The sequence below is a fragment of the Marmota monax genome, unplaced genomic scaffold, assembly GCF_021218885.2.
Source record: "Marmota monax isolate L192 unplaced genomic scaffold, Marmota_monax_Labrador192_F-V1.1 WCK01_AAM20220418_F8-fsc00039, whole genome shotgun sequence".
NCBI classification, from domain to species: domain Eukaryota; kingdom Metazoa; phylum Chordata; class Mammalia; order Rodentia; family Sciuridae; genus Marmota; species Marmota monax.
Genome location: NW_026693602.1, coordinates 14,085,919 through 14,100,341, shown reverse-complemented (window position 1 = coordinate 14,100,341; position 14,423 = coordinate 14,085,919). Strand labels below are relative to the sequence as shown.

General features: G+C 42.3%; 1 long non-coding RNA gene across 2 annotated transcripts in view; it reads left to right on the top strand.

Moving 5' to 3' along the window:
* LOC124103067 (uncharacterized) overlaps positions 1 to 14,423 on the top strand; it is a 93,056-nt gene that overhangs the window by 11,867 nt on the left and 66,766 nt on the right. The gene's annotated exons all lie outside the window — the stretch shown is intronic.

Below are 14,423 nucleotides of genomic sequence, written 5' to 3'. Positions count from 1 at the left end.
ATGATTCAGCACAGACAGGTGTGACCAGGAACACCATCGCAGAGAAGATGCATCGCAGGATGGCAAGTCCAAACAAACAAAAAAAAAAGAAAAAAAAAAGAAAAGAAAAGAAAAGAAAGAAGTGTTTAATTCTAATTGGCAAAACCTAGGCACAGGAAGACACTGGAGGCAGCCTGCAAGGGCTTTGCAGGAAGAACTCCTATTCCAGCTCTCTGGTATTTCCCGTGTCTGCATCCAGTGTTTGGGATATGCCATTTGAAAAGTCTGTAAAGGATCCTAAGTTTAAAAAGACCAAGGATTGTTAGACATGTGATCACATGGTCACCCTACGATAGCCCCCTTTTTAGTAGAATTTTCAAAATGATGCTTTAAGAAGATCTTTTGATTCCTTGGCAAACAGGCCTTGATAATTCCCAGTGATGTACATGATTTTGGAAATCTAGTAAGAAAGAATGATCAATCTCTCCTGCTTCACAGAGGTGAAAACAGAGAAGACTTTAAGAAGCCTACCCAGGGTCATAGCTGGTAAGCTGCAGAGGCCGACTATGGGCCAGGAAAATGTTGAGGCCTTGGGGATCTTATTCTCTGCTCTGCGTCCTCTTGCAATGAAAGTGGTCATAGTTCTCCGACTTATCGCCAGAACTCTGCTAATAATTGGTTGCCTTATATCAGACAAGTCATGTTACCTTTCTGGGTTTCAATTTTATCATTTAGGGAAAAATTTCTATAATCCTATAGATGTGTTTATGCCATTCCCTACCCACTCCTACAAATCTTGGAATCTTGGATTCTGGATAGAGAATCACAATTTGCTTCAAAGGAAACCCAGGCTGGATTTTGCATTAGTTCTTCTTTTGGACTTGACTTCACTTTCTCTGCAGGAGAGTGTTGCAGGGTCTCTTCTATAAGCAGAGGCAACTCCCCTGGGGCAGCTGATTCCATTGGGTAAGTCCTACTTAATGATAACATGAATTTCATTGTGGCCAATCTTCCCACGAAAGATTTAAGAGGCGACAATTCAGGGAAGAGGAGACATTCTTCAATTAGGAAAAGTACCATTCCACATTTCCAGGAAAAAAAATTGATCCACAGAGGAGGGACATGTTTAAAAGGACACAAAATAAGGTTTGGAGGACTCAGCACCAAATTGGCCGAGGGAAACACCCTTTTCAACCGAGGGCCACAGGTTCCCATCAAGTCATTTGGCCAGTAGTCTTCTGTTTCCCTGGTGGGGCTGCCATGGTAAGACCCGAAGAACCACCTGTAACCCTCGGCAAAGATACCTCCTGGTGATCTCCTGCAACCTTGGGAGGCGAGGTGTCTCGGCATGTCCCCTGTCAGTTTGCTGGAGTCCTGTGTCCCTGCCCCCTGTGGAGGGAGCTGTCACTTTCTGACCACCTTGGAGGCCCAGCCTGATCCAGCCAGCACTCGGGGCGTGCAGAACTACTTCAGGCAGGAAGGCCACCTGGCCCGAGCAGCACAGCCTTCCATAGCTTGTCTTGTCCATGACAGGCTGTACTGAGGCTGGGCTCCAGGACACCATTTACATCGGGGATGGAGTGCTGTGGCGACAGTGCTGACTCGTCATCCTTAGAGCCACTTTGTAAAGCCAGTTCCCTTCTGGGTGTTGCCATGAACTTGGGAACAACTTTCTAATTCTTTATCGCTCAGGGCAGAATGCATCCTTTCCCGCTGACCCCACGGAGAGGTAAACATTACCCAGGGCCACATGTTCTGGTCTTGGGAAAGAAACATCAGAGCCTCAATTTCCTCTCTCGTTCTTTGTTTTCTGCTGTTTGCTCCTTTCATCCCACAACTCACTCTCACACCTTTATGGGGGTCTCCAAGGTTCCACTTTCATTAAATGAGGTCATTCATTCCATAAATTTTAATTTAAATGTCTCTTCTGGGCCAGGCAACGTGCCTAGGAAGAGAGCAGATCTCTGCCCTGACATTGGAGAAGCCGAGCACAGATATGGTGCTGACGCAGAGGGACAGGGATGATGCCAGAGGGGAGATGGGAGTCAGATTGCAAAAAGTCCCCCACGACACACAGAGAAGACTAGATTTGATGTTATGAACAGTCGGAGTGTCATGGAAGATATATAGGTATTTGTTTTTCCACACAAAAACCACAGATGCACATATTCACGTGAGAGGCGAGTCCTTGATAAAGTTAAGTTAGTAGCTCTACACGAATGTTTGATGGGCACCAATTTTGTGCTGTGCTCTGTGGTGGATGCTGTGGACAAAGATGAGCAAAGCCTGGCTCTTGCTTTCTGGGAGGAGACTGAACTACACACAATGCCTAATGATACGGACGTCAAGACCAATAGAAGTTTCTTCTCCAAGCCAACAGAAGCTTTTATGCAGGAGGACTGTTCTTAAAAATTGTATAAAAATAGCCCTGCCTTGGTGTGGAGGGTCAACTGGCTATTGACTGTAATTTCCATTCAGGGTCAGTTGCCATGACTGTCACCGATTTTGCTGTTTTTGTCGCGTGACATCACACTTTGGGAAGTTCTACCTAACGGGTTTCTTTCTAGGATTCCATAGCCAGCATCCATTTGGACAGATAAATCAAAATGATGCTACCAAGAGAAAAGTCCGCTGGGGCCTGGCCAGGTCTGTTTTACATATCAAGAGTTCTTGCCTGTTTCCCAATGTCCTGGGTAGATGTGAATTGTTTGGAGGTTGGCCAACTCAGACTTCTCAGGAATAAAAAATGTTCTCATAATTAAAATCTTTCAGGCCCGAGTTACCTTTTGCCAATAATTCACTTGTGACTTATACTTGGAGACATAGATAATATCAAATTCCCTGAGTGGGGAGAGGGAGGCAGGGCAGGAAAGCTAGGCTGTGTTGTAAGGATCAGTTGTCAGAATATTGCTGACTTCATAAGCCACTCCGGCTTTTTTCCAGGCAACGGTTGATCTATTTATAGCCTTGTAATTCAGTTACCTATCACTTAGCTTGTGTGTGAGTCACCCGTGAAATATATGCGCAGAGACCGAATGTACTAATTACCAAGGCAGAGTGCAGGTGGGAGGCCTCTGTTAAGACCCCTGTTTAACAACAGTGGCAAATTGTTGGGAAAGGATCATTTATCATTAAGTGACACTGAGACTCATGGCAAAGCTCTGGAGCCTGGTTTAGAGGGCTGTCCAGCTCTGTGCTCTCTAGGGTGACTGACAGTGTGTTTGTTTCCTGGAGGGGGTGCTGGGCTGCAGGGTGGGGGTTGTGGTGGGTGGGGAGGATTTGCCATCGGGAGGGGGAGTAGCTGTTCGGCTCATTGAGCTGAGTCATTTGTGGTAACTTAATTTTCCTTCAGAAGTGACATTCTGACAGAGCTGTCAGAAATGACTTTTTATTAATTTATTTTTTTAGCCTCCACGTTTTTTTTTCCCCCCTTCCTGGAATGATTTTTTCATTCCAGACTATACCTGGTGAAATCTTGTCCATCTCTCAAAAAGTCATTTCAAAAAATGTCTCCCCCTAAGGAAACTCAGGCCCTCAATTTTCTTTCAAGCAGACATTAGCATATTAAACCCAAATGGAAGGTATTATATTTAGGAGTAAGAAAAGCCTCAAGTTCAAACTAAGTGCACGGTCCTGTTACGGAGGTATATCTAAGGTCACCTCACTCAGCATGCCTAAAGCTTTCTCCTGTGAACTCACAAGTGTGTTCGCACCTAGCAGGAAGCGGGAGGAATTGGTTCTTCCAGGTCCTCTTCCTATGCTGGTCCTCAAATAGCGGGGGGGGAAAAAAAAAGAGGCAGATGTTGGAGAATTTTTTAAAGCAAAGTATGTGTTTGAGAGCCAGCTAGGGCCCTGGAAAATGAATTTGTTCTGAATCTAGATGAAACATTTTGTCTCTCCATGTAGCTGTCCGAGTGCTCCATTTCGGCAAAGGAAACCTACCTTCAACATGTCTTGGCAGCAAAGAAACTCAACGTCAGATTAATTGCTCAATCACAAACAGGGAGCCACAGCCTCTGAAAGAAGCTCAACATGAGATGATGTTTTCATGTTCTTGAAAGACCCACTCTACAGCCCCTTTTGGAAGTGGAATGGCTAAATATATCCTAACATGAGCAGAGAAGTCCCCCCTTGTCCTTGGACACTGTTGTGGAACTGGAGTCATCTTGGGTACAGGGATACTGAAGTCCCTGCAGCCTGTGTTGACCGTGGAGGTTGCCGGGTTGTGGTATCAGTAGTTCAGAGGCTGTGTTGAACACTGAGAGAGGCCAGAAATATGGCCAATGCCTGACTTCAGTGCTCTTGGATTGGAAAGACTCAGCCACATCCAACTAATCGCCCCTCTGTACCTCCCCAACACAGGCCTTCATTGTGCGAAGATTTCATTTGAGTCTTAATGGCTGAAATTGAGAAGTCATTCATCATTCATTGCATATAAGTTCTGAGTGCTGAGGGAGGTGTAAAGAAAGAAGTAAGATCCATCTCCACCGGACTGCGATCTCATCCAGACTAGCCTGACATGACCTGCTCTTGGGGAGCTCATAGGGTCCTAGGGGTTCATAGCAGTTCTTTCAGAATCACACTTACATCATTTAAAAACAAGTTTTAAAGAATTTAGGTAATTCATGAACATGGTTTAAAACATCAAGCAGTGTGGAAGGCTTATGCTAAAGTGTCATCACTCTGACCCCTTCTCACTTATCAGAAGTCCCCAGCCGCAGCCATTTCTGCTTTTAGTTCTTTTGAAGCAACATCTTTGTCTCTAAAAATGTGCTAACTATGGAGTCTCGATTCATATTGTAGACCCTCTATATTGAAGCCTGTCCGTGGTGGATGAGAATCAGCTCGTCCACCACTCCACCTCTCTTCTTTTTAATACAATTATATCACTATTTTGGTTTTTCTAATGGTTACTTTTGTAACTCAAAATAGTGTACTTTCAACTCTCTTTTTCAATTGGCTATTGACATAATCTCTTGACCATCTACTTAGAAAGATAAGGATATTGATATTCTCATCTTCCTGCCACTTTTTTTTTATATATATAACTCCTTCACCTTCTTTTTTTTTTTAAATATTTATTTATTTATTTATTTATTAGTTTTCCGCAGACACAACATCTTTGTTCGTATGTGGTGCTGAGGATCGAACCCGGGCCACACGCATGCCAGGCGATCGTGCTACCGCTTGAGCCACATCCCCAGCCCCAACTCCTTCACCTTCTAGCTTCTCTCAGATCTAATTTTGCTTTCACAATGTCAAGGTCGACAATATTTACACTCTGTTCTATAACATAATTATTCTCAAAAGTCATTTAAAATGATCCATTGTAGGATTTTCTGAGGACTTCAAGCTCAGTGAATCATCATTTCCGGAAAGAGCCCCTCTTTGAATATTGGAGCAATATTCTGGCCTCTTTCCTACAGACTGTGGTTCCTCAAAGGTTATTGATGATGGTTCTGAGCTCAAGCCTAGAAATCCTTTTATACCTTGCATTAGAATGTGTCCGGCTTAGAGTTTTGAGTTAAAATTGATTGATGATGGTCCTTTACTATCTTCTTTCCCACTCTTCTTAGCCCTCATTTTCCTCCTGAAGTTCTTATCTGGCCACCCTTAATGGAGAAGAATGCTGCTGTCTTCTTTACTGTTTTCTACCTTCAATCCACACTGTTTATGCTCCCAAAGTGGCCCCCTTCCCTTCTTGACTCATTTGTCTAAATAGGACTTCAAACATTCCACATCCCACTCCTCTGTTCTTTCTTGTGAAAGAAGACTCAAATTAATTGTATGTTAATAATGAAAAACTGGAGTTAGGGTTTTCTATCTGGGTTTACACCATGAAAATAATACACTATTAAAAAAAACCTTTTTGATGTATTAAGTAGTTTTCTTAACACCATCTCATTTAAAACTTGCAACAGTTGAATTCAGAGAGATCAAATAGCTTGATTAGGTCGCCATCAATCTATTATAGAGTCAACAAATCCTTCAGAACTGGGACCCTCTTCTCTTCCACTCAAACATGCTATTGACACAAGTTCTCATCATCCAGAACTTTTTGTAAGTAACCAAATCACACTTGCTATAATATAAACCAATTTCCTTTTGTTTTATCTTTAGTCGATTAAAGAAGCCTACTCTATCACCCTTAAAGGATTATTTCAAAAAGGTAGATTGACCTCATACAGAGTTAGAATCATAGGGCCCTAAGGCGAAAACATCAAAGACACTGATAGGTTTCAGAAGAGGCTTAAATCACGAGATCCCACTTTTCATTTCCAAGAAAAATGTGTGTGTGTGTGTGTGTGGTGTGTGTGTGCACGAGCATGTGCCTGAGGTGAACAGGATAGCACATAGTTATTCCTTCCTTCATTTTTATCCATCATGGGAAATCTTTTCAACCTGAGGTAGAAAACTATAGTGAAGAATATAGAACTGTAAGTCTGGGCACTCAGAATTATGCTGATCCCTGGGAGGAAATATAAAATACACTGTTTCTGCTCTCAGATCAACCACATGGCACCTTCTCTCAACCTGGTCCTCAGTGCGATTCTCTTCCTCGGGCTGACCTGGTGTACGAATCTGAAAATTGACTGGACCTCTGACCTGAAGGAAGAACGTTCTGAAATTAGTACCAGGATGTGGTCAGGACTCAGCGGGTATGGTCAGAGTGGCCGACAGGTGGAAAAGCAATGGAAAGTTCTGGAAGAAGCAGACTTGGGAAGTGGAACCCTAACCTGGGGATAGGAGAAAAGTACACAAATTTCTTGAAATAAAGCAGTCCCCTTTATCAGGAGACAGCTCAAATTTGCACCTCTGTTGCCAAATAAGAACCTGTTCCTTTGAGGACCTGTCCAGCGAGGGAGCCCTCACTCCCCTCAGGCTCCCTGGGCACTGCTCAGGGGATGATTCTGTGCTAAGTGGGTCTACATGTCTTTGAGGAGCTCAGGGTTTCATGTCACCTGAACTTGGAGCAGGCAGCTGAACTGGGATCCTTGGGCTTCTCTTAGTATAGTTTTCCTCTTTGGGAATGTTTCAGTCCTGGACTGGAAGGAGACTGGGCAGAACCCTGAGGGTTGGATTTGATAAAGCTGACTCTTTTCCACAGAGAGAATGTGATCTGCCTGAATACCCAGTTCTCTGGGCCAAAATCAACATCTTTACGTCACAACCGGCTTTGTGAATTCCAGGAATGAGACTTCATCAGCTTTTTTGAAATTAGGATTTTTGTCCGATCATACCGCAAGAAGAAAACATCAAAACTATGCATACTCAGGTAGAGTCACTGTGCGCTGCATGTCGATGGATTCGCTTATTCTGTTCAGTGCATATTTGTCAAAGGCCTGATACACTAGACATGGAAGTAATAAGAAGTAATAAGGTATTGCCTCTCTTCTGAGGAGGACTTCAAGAGCTGAGGAGACACCAGATTGACCACGGAGAGTGTGCCAAGTACTCTGCACGATTCTCTTTAGAGTTTCAGTACAACTCTGCAGCCAAAGTCTCCAGTGTTGTCCAATATGGAGTCTCAACTGGGATCTTTTTAAAGGACCAATCTGATATGTTGATTAAGTGTGAATTTTTTCCTTTAGGTTAGCATTTCACAGCGTATGAATGTCATTTCACACTGATATGAGGAGTCAGTCCCCCAAAAGCTCATCTGTGAACAATGTAAGAATTTTCAGAGGTGAAACAATCACATTGAAAGAACTGTAACCTACTCAGTGGACTAACTGGGCACTAAGGGTGGGCAGGTAGGGGTGGCTGGAGGAAGCAGTGTGTCCTGAGCTGCTTTCCTCCGAGTCGCCATTCTGCCATGACATTCTGCGTCACCTCAGGCCCACAGCCATGGAGTCCGCCAACCATGGTCTGAACCTCTGAAACGGTGGGCCAAAATTAACTTTTCCTCCTCTAAGTTGTTCTTGTCAGGTCTTTTGATCACAGTGACACAACCCCTGTGTCCTATATCCCAAAGGGACTAAAATTGGGTGGCTTGTGTTCTTCACACTGGCTTAGAAGCTACTGATGCTGAATATTGTTAAATTTGAAAGTGAGAAAAATTTCAGCTTACAACTCAATCAGCCAATCTTAATTTCTGCTGGAAGAACTCAATTCTAAAGATATTCTAAAGATATATGTTCTAAAGATAGAATATCCCTTTTTGGAAAAAACGCTACTCTTTATTAATTAGCATAAGTTTTTTAAAGGTGACCAATCAATTGTTTTAAGTTTGTTCCTATTTTACATAGTTTACTGAGTGAGTATTTATTTTGTGAGATGTGAGATATACCCATTTCTTATTGGAAGCCCAAATGAGAATTCAGTGTGTGTTTGTGGGTGTATCGTGGTGGTTAGGGTGAGGGCACCCGCATTTACAGTGCATCCGTGTAAGTCCTTATTCATTATTATTCATATGAATAATATGAATAGAAGAGGGAAAACATTTATAGATCACTTAAAACATTTCACTAGAAGAAAGGGAACAAATTAGCCCACTTGAATCACTAGCTTTGCAGAAGAGAATGAGCAGAAGATATATTTAATCTTTCATCAAAGACTTTATTTGAAATTACTAATATGCAGTTCCACTCAGAACAGTGCTTAAATGAGTTATTAGAACATTTAAACGAGATCCTCATTGTTTTTATTAGCAGCGTTACTCCTTACTCTTTTTGTTAGAAAAACACCCTGCCGTGTGTGCAGATCTGTTTAATTACAATGCTTTTCCATTTTCCCTCAAATGTAGTTGACTTATTTTATAAATATTTCAAGTACATAATTGCTATTTTGCTTTAATGAAAATCACAAATGTATTTAGATAATCTGAGGGGTGAGAATATATGTGCTCCTGGGTCAGGTTTCTGGAAGAGTTAAAGCAGGACTTCCTGACTGTCTTGGCAGCGATCCTGGGAGAGGGTCTGTCACCTTCAAGACCCCCTCATGCAATGAAAAGCTTAGACATTAGGCAGACTTGGGCTTCAAGCCCAGCTCTTCTATTTACTAATTGGGTAAACTTAGTTAAGTTCTTTACCTTCTTTGAGTTTCTGGAACATTTTGTAGAATTTATTGAGGATAATAATTTTAAATTTGTCAGACTGATATGAAAATAAATAGAAAATATTAAGCACTCTACAGAGGACCAGACATAGTAAGCACTCAGTAAATGTTAGTTACTTCGTGGCTGGCTACTTTTAATTGATAGGAGAGGTTTACTAAGGAGATTCTTAAAATTTTGATCTCAGTTGTCAGTAATGAACCACCTTCTTTGTTACTGGGGCTAAGAGTCCCCAGTTTTAATCTAGGACCAACCCCTCTCTGTGCTGTGCAAAAAAGTGTGTCATAGTCCACATTTCATCCTCATCTCTGTGGCTCAAGATTTCTCAAGACAGCAAACGTGAAGAAACTACAGTCATCCCAAATGAAAAGGTGGAGCAGACGTGGAGTCCAGCCAGGGACTGGCGAAGGGGGCCAGGGGCTGGGAAACTAGAGGAGCAGGTGACTTCCAGGGTCGGGTCTGGGCTCTTGGTGGTGGTGTGAGGTAGTCTTTCTTAGTGGCTCAGAAGCAGCTATCATCTGCAGATAATCCATCCCATAATCAGTGGTTGGTATTTCCTAGGAGACGCTGTGGTGCTGGGGATGTAGCTCAGTGGTACATCACCTGCTTGTCACGCTTGAGGTCCTGGGTTCAACCCCCAAACTTCCCCCACCTTCCAAAAAAATATCCTGGAAAATTATCCATGTTCTCGTCACTTAACCCTGCAGCTCTCACTCAGTGCTCACTAACACTTTGGAAGGGAACTGGTCACTTCAGTTAATGACACAGTCAGGTGATTTACCTGTCAGATACATCTTTCTTAAGTCGAGGGCTAGGGAGGATGAACTGGCAAGAGCTCATATGGCTTTCATGTCCCGAGCTGCTTTCCTGGGCCAATTTTCAGCCTACCTTAGAAGCCAAACCTTGACTGCCTATTTATTATTTCTGACGTCTGGAGACACTCAAGGCCAGCCTGGGAATTTCTACTCTAAAGGGTGAGCTTATAGGACCCCAGGCCTTCCTGGGTAGAGATGGATTTCCTGACCCTCTCACAGAGTCCAGACTGCTGTCTTCACGGCACAAATAGTTGCTCAACATGGATCCACTGTTTGGGTGAGGATGAGTTTCTTCGGGATGGCTTTTAAAATATTGGGCACTTGTGCTTGTGGACAGCGGTAACCTGTCACCATCACCATCGTTGAGATCATCACCAACGGGAAACATCTGTTAAACACTATCCAAGGAGTTTTGCAGAGAAAGGTTAGACAACACCATCTAAATCGATTTTTTGAGGGTAGTGACCAGTTCTTCACTGGCTTTTTATTCCTAGGGGTTGGCACAGTGCCCGTCACACTGTAGAGGCACACAAAATTGTCAAATGATGATTTCTGAAAGGGTAAAAGGGCTACAAAGAGTAGGGGGCAAATTTTACACCCCCATTTTTCTCTTTTTATCAAACCAGCTCCCCAACATTCCCATCCCACACCTGAAAGAGCTGTGTTCTCCAGTTTGAGAAAGGAGTGCATTTGGTCTCTCAGAGCTACTACTTGGATCCATGAAGGGGAGCACAGGAGGTAGCATGTGGTAATGTTAAGATTTTGGCTGCCTTGGAATTTTCAGAGAGAAGAATTCTTTCTAATACTAGAAATACATGGATATCCAGCACCTGCTCTTTCTCTGAGATCAGAACACCCACTAAAATCAGGAGGAGTGGGGGTGCAGTATGGGAACAAAGAATGGGGGCCTTAGTGTATTAATTTGAATTTCATTCTGTCACTTCACTTTGAGGGTGATTCTGAAAAGTGAATGCATTTATAAGTCTATTAATAACCATATTTCTCTCCTAATCATTATGATTAAGTTGTTGGCACTGCCAGGTACCTGCAGCTTCCGTCACAAAGCCCAAACAGTTTTGCTCTCCCATTTGACGGCATGGAGATGCTGACGGACGAGGCCAGGGCACATGCTGCTCACTTTCCTTCCTCTGTCACTCAATTTAAATTCATGCTGAAAACACAGAGTAAAGTTTAAAACAGTTTTCTAAATCATAAAAGTCTTCCTTCAGATAAGGAACTGTAAGTCAGCTTTCCCTTTATTGGTCTATTCCCAAGGAGGGTTTTTATGGTCTCAATGTCACAGTTGGTTTTTCCACATTTTCTCTCCTTCCATCCTGGTGTCTTCTGGTCCATTCACTCACTGCAGCCCGAAGCTCTTGGATACTTTCAATCTCTCTATCGTATTTACTGTGAAATTGTTCCAGATCTCTAGGGATTAAGTCCAGCTCCTGTCTGTGGTATTGCAGTCCACACCACGCAGGGCCAAAGGGCAGACCTTGGAGAAAGAATGCCTAGTTTTAACTTGGTGTGGGGCAAATTACCCACCTCACAAAGCCTTTATTTCTTCCTATGAGAATGAGAATCATAATAGAACTACATTCTAAGTTAGTAATGAACATTAAAACAATACTGGGAACTATGTAATGTTTTGAACAGCCAACAATAAAAAATTTAAAAAAAAAAGACTTAACAAATAAAACAATACTGGGACCCTAAAAGTGTCACTGTCATGACAAAGAGAAAACAGTCCCCAATGCCCAGGATCTGGATGGCCATGTGGTCTTGGTATTCTCCTGTTGAAACAAGCACTTCACAGGAAATTCAAGATGGCGGGCTAGAGGAAGCTGCATTCCTAGTTGCTCTGTGGCTTGGGATTTGCACAGCAGGAGTACTGCTTCTTAGACAGGTGAGTGAAAGAAGGATCTCATTAAAGCTCAATATTGGACTGTCAGAGTGTCTTAGAGACTCAGAAATTTGGGTACATTAAACAAGGAAGAAAGAGCACATTGCAGCTAAGCTGATTGCAACAGTGGTAGTGATTCAGCAGAGAGGGAGGGAGAACACAGGGAGAAACACAATGGACCAATTTGGGATGGTAAAACCTGTATATCAGAAAAGCAGCTTGAATTTAGCTGATCCAGAAGCTTCACTGTGCACTGGTGCTTGAAAAGTGCTTTGTATTTCTCAGCTGGTTGAGGGGAGGTGAAGCCATCTTGAAGTACTCACACTGGGGCTGCTGCTGTGGAGCCAGGAGGTCACAGAAAATACTGCCATACTGTCCCTGCAAGCCCCTACTGTGTGACCTAGAGTGTACCTAGCAGAACATTAGTGAAACAGGCACAGAGAAGATTGCACCCACAGAATTCAAAAAAGTGTAGGAGTTGGAAAAGTGTAGGAGAGCCCAACTCGCTTCTCCTTTGAATCAGTCAGCTCACGCGAGCAGCTAAAGAGGGTCTAGAATATGAAGAGGCAGGTGTGAACACATTCAGGGACTAAGCAGGGGAAGGCTGTGTTTGTGGGCAGCAAAGAGTGTGGATGATTGACCCCCCTATCCCATGAGTAGAATTCTTAGAAGGATCTCATTAAAACTCAATGTTGGACTGTCAGAGCGGCTTAGAAGGCTCTGAGATCTAGATTCTGACTGAGACAGACAACTGCCAGGGCCTAAGGGTGTGTTAATCAATTCTCTCTACAGCAGAAACCACCCAACAAAGCCCCTGAGGCCTAATTAGACCTAAACCTCAGCCTCCAGGACTCCATTGGTAGAACTCTGCTGCAACCCCACCCTAGGAGGACAGTGATCTGGTCTGTGCAGACAAAGCTCCAACTGAAAGTACTTTCCATCCCATCATACCACATAATGGTGAGAAGGAAAGCTGAGAGCTATCTCAACCAGCTCCAGTCTTAGGCCACTACAATTGGCAGCTTGGTGAGCAACACAAAAAGCCAAAGAAGAAATGGAAGGAAGAACAGTTGGGCTTAGGCAGTGACCATCCAGGCTCATCAACTGTTTTAACCATAACCACCTCAGTGGAGATGATTCTTTCATTTTTCATTAAGAATCTTTTTTTCCATTTTTATTTTTGGTGTGCTTGCTGTTCTTGTTTGTTTGTGGACACATACACACACACACACTTGTTTATTTTTTCCCATTTTAAATGTAGGTATTTTTCTTTGCCTTGTTTTTTGAGGATTAGGTTTTGGGTTTGTTAATTTTGGTTTTGTTTTGTTTTTATTGTTTGTACTCTTGTTTTTCTTTCTCTCCTTCTCCCTTAATGGCCAAATACCCTTGTTCTCTCTTTTTCTTCTCTTCTTTTACTTTGTTTTTTTCCAGTTTTTTTCCTCTTTATAACCATCATTTGCTATGTCTCTTTTGTCTCTATTCACATTTTGAGTATTGTAAATTCTCTTCAATCTTCCTATTACAATCTCTTTTCTCTTAATGAACTGTGTTTTTAAGAATCATTTTAAAAACTAATTGGTGTATATAACTTCTGTCCCCACCACTCATGCTAGCTGTTATTGCTGCTGTGGATGACATAGTTGACATCTGCTGTTTGTTTGAATGCCAGATCTAGTTCACAGTTATTTATTGTTTTTGCTGTTGGAAATTGCTGGCCTCACTATTCCCATTTATGTGCTAAAAATTAATGCTTATTATTATTAATCATAATAAGAACTGTGTTTTATTTTGAGCTTGTTCATTGTTTGAACTGGCTGTTGCTATTGTTCATTTCCCTCCTTTCTGTGAGGTACTGGGAATCTACAGGGGACTATAAGTTCACAGGGTAGAGACTCCGATGCTGAACTGAACTCAGTCAGAAGATGGTACACCTTGCTCCACACACAAATTAACAACACAAAACTTTAGCTACACTTTAGTACAAAGAAGAGAAGAGGCAAAAACCCAAACTAACAACCGAGTCCCACATAGGAGTGGCAAGGGTGAGCCCTCAGGTGCCATTCATGGACATCCACTGCTACACAAAAACAGCATTTACACAAAGCCTGTGGATACCACATCTATGAGGGGGGTCTCAATATAGATCATTCTAGGACACTTTGGCAAGAGTGGACTGTGTCCTGAAATGACCAAATATAAGTGCGAAAGAGAAATCCATCCCAATGGATGCATAAAACTCAACACATTAATATAAGATATTATACATATGTGTGTGTATACACACACACACACACACACAAACAAGGTAACATGACATCTCCTAAAGTTCATAATTCACCAGAAAATCACTCAAAATATCTACCAAAAGATATTGAAGTGGATGAAATATCAGATAAAGAATTCAAAAGAATGATTGTAAAAATGATCAATGAGTTCCAAGAGAATACAAAAAGAAAACCTGAATGAATTAAGGATGTCACTACAGGATATGAATGAGAAATTTAATAAGAAGATGGAGATATTGACAAAGAATCAAACAAATCTTGGAAATGAAAGACATAATATATCAAAAAGAAAGAAAGAAAGAAAGAAAAAAGGTCAGTTGAAAAATCTCTCTATTAGAGTAGACCACTGTGAAGACAGAATCTCAGAGCTGGAAAATGAAGTGGCC